The sequence below is a fragment of the Strongylocentrotus purpuratus genome, unplaced genomic scaffold (assembly GCF_000002235.5).
Source record: "Strongylocentrotus purpuratus isolate Spur 01 unplaced genomic scaffold, Spur_5.0 spur5_scaffold_2, whole genome shotgun sequence".
In the NCBI taxonomy this organism is placed as follows: Eukaryota; Metazoa; Echinodermata; class Echinoidea; order Camarodonta; family Strongylocentrotidae; genus Strongylocentrotus; species Strongylocentrotus purpuratus.
In genome coordinates, this window is record NW_022145605.1 from 18,160,191 (window position 1) to 18,164,759 (window position 4,569).

Consider the following 4,569-nt stretch of genomic DNA (forward strand, 5'->3'; position numbering starts at 1 on the left):
TATTTGCGTAAACTATATATAAATCACGGCAATCATCATAGAATAAAAGATGAAGCGACTGAGCTGTGCGTGTGACGGTGAGCGTAGAATCATCGCATACATTATACACGTACGTTCGTACCCGCAGCAGGTCCGGCTGGCCTACAAAGCATATCATATAAAAAGATGCATAACACGGTTAAGCCCAACCCGTGAGAGCGTGCATTTTTTTACATCCCCTCACCCGGGTGAGTCATCTGTTAATGTGTATTTCTCTTACATGCTACAAAGCGTATCCTATAGCAAGAGGCCTAAACTCGGGGTAAGCCACACCCGTTACTACGTGATGTGCTACACCCATTGACAGAAGTGGATTCTCGTCCGCTAGGTGTCTCTTTGTTGATTGCACAAAGGGCGGATGCACGCCTTCCCGACTCGGCACGGCATGGACGTCGATCACGGGGTCGACGTGGCACGCGGGTTACGGGAGACAGGCCTCGTGTAATTGTGCTGCCGTCCCCGCGCCCCGGCGGAGGCGGGCGCGGTCGGGGAAAGACGTTTTTGAGGAACCGTTTTGGCCCGTGTTGGACCCCCCGCGGCGATTTTGCGTATTAATAATATGGACTGCTTTGATAACAATACTTTTGGTAGTATGCAAGTTTTGATTATTTGCTTCCTAATAAACTTTTTCCAATCGGGTTATATAACATAAAATATTGATTTGTTTTCAATACGTTTCTTTGTATTGTATTAACGAATGAGTATAACTGTATAAATAATTATATCGTTCCACTTCCAACTTCACAGTTGATCTGCAAGATTGAACATAGTTGTGATATAACTTGATTCCTTTTTAAAAATGAATTTCCAAATGAAACATGTTTGGGCTAGCATCTGTTTAGACTTGTAAACATTATGCTTGTCATGCCAAAAATACTGTACAATGATTATACATATGAACAATAAACTTCTTAGACTACATTAAACTAAGCGTCTTCTGTGTTCTTCTTTATCTTCTCTCTTCTTTGAAGAAATTTAAGAGTTCAGTTTCAATCTTCAAACAAATATCTCGCTGGGGTACGGATGTTGCGTCCATATCTAGTTGTGGTTTGCGAGTTTGTCGTTGGTCCTTTAGATTGAATGTTCTGAGTTTCTGGTGTTTGAGTTGGTTGATGCTTGTTGCCATTTTGTTGTGGTGTTTCTGCTTGAGTAGATGAAGTGTAGTCTTCGTCGAACCTAACACGCTTTGGAGTTGGGTTGGTTGATGATGGAATCTCCCTCAGGTGAGATCGGTTTCGTCTCAGGATTCCTCCGTTGGGTGTTGATACTTCATACGACCTAGGCTCGTCGCAGACTTTTGATACCTTGGCTGGTATCCAAGTATGATGGATGTAGGACTCTGACTGGTTGTCCTACCTGGAGTGGTGGAAGATCTGGACCCGCATGTCGATCGTGCGTTTCTTTCATCTTACTCTGTCGATTCAAGAGATGATCAGTAGTGGTAGATTCTCTTGAAAGATAATGGCAGTGTTGTTCTGATGGGTCTTCCAAACAACATCTCTGCAGGTGATCTCATGTGACTGTCAACAGGTGTTGCTCTTAGGTGTGACATAGCCAGTTGACTGTCTTGGCCAGTCTGTGAACACTTTTTCAACAGATTCTTGACGGTACGAACCATTCTCTCAGCTAGTCCGTTGGATCTTGGATAGTGAGGTGAAGAGGTTGTATGTGTAATCGATCACTTCCGGCACATGTCCTTGAAGTGCTTCCCGACAAATTGTGGACCGTTGTCCGATACGATCTCCTCTGGTGGACCAAATAGACTGAAGATTCCACTCATCACGTTCGCTACTGCAGCACTTGATGTGTCAGTCAGCTTGTAGACTATCGGATACTTTGAGTAATAGTCAGTGACGAGTAAATAGTCTTTGTCTGTTGAGCATGAACAAATCTGTCCCTAGTCTAGTCCAAGGTGCTGAAGGTACATCATGGGGGAGCAACGGCTCTTTCTGTTGCCTTGACTGGTGTTCCTGGCATGCAGCACATTGCTTTACGAGCTGTTCAATGTCCTTGTTGATGTGTGGCCAGAACACTGTCTCACGAGCTAGTCGTCTGGTGCTCTCAATTCCCATGTGTCCCAGATGGAGTTGTCCAAGGATGTCTTCCCGAAGTGTCTTTGGTATGATCACTCGACTTCCTTTGAAGAGTACTCCTTGTGACACTCCAATCTCATCTCTGTAAGACCAGAATTCCCTTAGGGATGTCGGCAGCTCCCGGAGAGTTTCAGGCCAACCCTGAGTGACTGTCTGCCACAATGACCTAAGAACAGGGTCATTGGATGTTTCCCTCTGTTCTCTTGTGTTGTCCGAAGAAGATCAAGTCGATTTGATGAGTGTCTTCTACTTCGGAGCAGATGGATTCCACTCTGACGTCTAGTGGAACATCGCATGCTTCCTTGGGGTTAGGAAGACGGCTCAAGGTATCTGAAAGAATCATTTCTTTCCCAGGTCGGTACTTGACTTGGCATCTGTATCCTTGTACCTTGATCAGTAGTCTCTGTAGACGAGGTGGTGAGCTTCTTAGAGGTTTCTTCCAAATTGTCTCCAAAGGCCTGTGATCTGTTATCACAGTGAATTCCTTCTCGAATAGGTATGTATGGAATCGGGTGATACCAAACACTAGGGCTAAGGTTTCCCTCTCTATGTTCGAGTAGTTGGACTGCGCATTGGAGAGACTTTTGGATGCAAAAGCTACAGGTTTGCCATCTTGAAGCAGGCATGCTCCCAGCCCTTTCATCGACGCATCTACCTCCACGGTTGTCTCTTTCTTTGGGTCAAAGAACTGCAGGCATGCACCCTATGAGACTGCGCTTTTCAGGCTATTTAAGGCATGTTCGTGATCCTCGTCCCAGACGAATGGAATTTCCTTGTGAAGGACTTCACAAAGAGGTGCTGACTTCTCTGATAGATTAGGTATGTATGGTGCTAGGTATGTGAATAATCCTAGGCATCTCTGAACATCTTCCTTGTCCTTGGGTGAAGGCATTGTATTGATAGCTTCAACCTTGCTTGGATCTGGGAAGATTCCAGATCTTGTGTACATGGATCCAAAGTAGCTGATAGCTTCCTTCTTGATAGTACACTTGGAGCTGTTGAACACGAGGCCTTCCTGTTTCGCTGTCTCCATGAGTAAGTGGAGATTCTTGTTGTGTTCCTCCTCTGTTTTTCCGACAATGGCAATGTCGTCTGCAATACATACGCAGCCAGGCACATTCTGGACGATCCTAGCCATGTGTTGCTGGAAGATGTCTTGGCTTGTGCATAAGCCGAAGGGTAATCGTTGGAAACAATATCTTCCAAATGGTGTTCTGAAGGTGGTCAGGTCTTGGCATTCCTCTGCTAGGTGAACTGATTAGTATCCAGCCTTTGCGTCTAGCTTGGAGAAGAATTGAGCTCCTGCGAAGATCGGTTGGAATTTTGTGTGGACACCTTTTCAAGGCATCATTCAACCTTCTGGGGTCAAGACATATCCTTATGGATCCATCTTTCTTCACAACAGTGGTCATCGAGCTACACCAATCTGTGTGGTGTTCTATCTTTCTGATGACTCCTTGCTTCTCCATGTTATCTAGTTCAGCTTTGATCTTGTCCTTCAGGTGGACACTGCACTTTCTCGGTGCATCTATGGTGGGCTCTGCATCATCTTTCAGATGCAGCATTGCTTTCCTGCTAAAGCTTCCTATGGCATCAAACTGATCTGGGTATGTTTGAGGTCACTAACACTTGTGATAGGTGTGTATGTATGTGTGTCCTTGTGCATTGTGTGGATTGTGATAATCCCGAGATCTGTGCATCCTAACAACCGTAAGATAGCTGGTCCATTCACGTCTGCTACGTAGAATGTATGTGTATACCATTCTGGACTCTTGTATCTACACTTAAAGTCTAGTGTACCAAAGCATGGTATTGATATTTCGCCATATGCTACTAGCTTTACTGGTGTACATTTCACTACTTGCCTCCACTTGTCACCATATATTTGTTTGGCTGTGCGTACTGTGATAGTATTAGTGCTTGCCCCAGAGTCTATTTTCAAGTATAGGTAATGCTGACCTGATTTCTGTGGGCATATGATGTCAATGTTTGCAAAAGCTACTGTACCCTGTGAGTTGATCACTGTGTGTGGTCCGATCATGTGTATGGTGTCAAAGTGTACGAAGTTCGATGGATCTGATGTTGATTGATGATCATGATCTGTGGTAGTATCATGTTCAGTTTCCATTTCACTTATCGGTTTATACTTTCGACCCTTTGATTTTGATCGTGATAGGTACCGTGTTTCGGTTTAAGGTCATCAGATTTATGGTCATCTGATCTACGATCTGGTTTTCGACTACCATCATTCTTAGCCTTTCTACAGAACTTGGCCCAATGGCCCTTTGTGTCACAGGCACGACACACATCTGCATACGCAGGGCACTGACGAGGTTTGTGGATACGTCCGCAGTTTCCACATGTCTTTCGTCCCTGGTTCCACTTGAATGAATCTATGTTTTCTTTCGTCGGATCAAGCGTTTCTAGGCATTTTCTG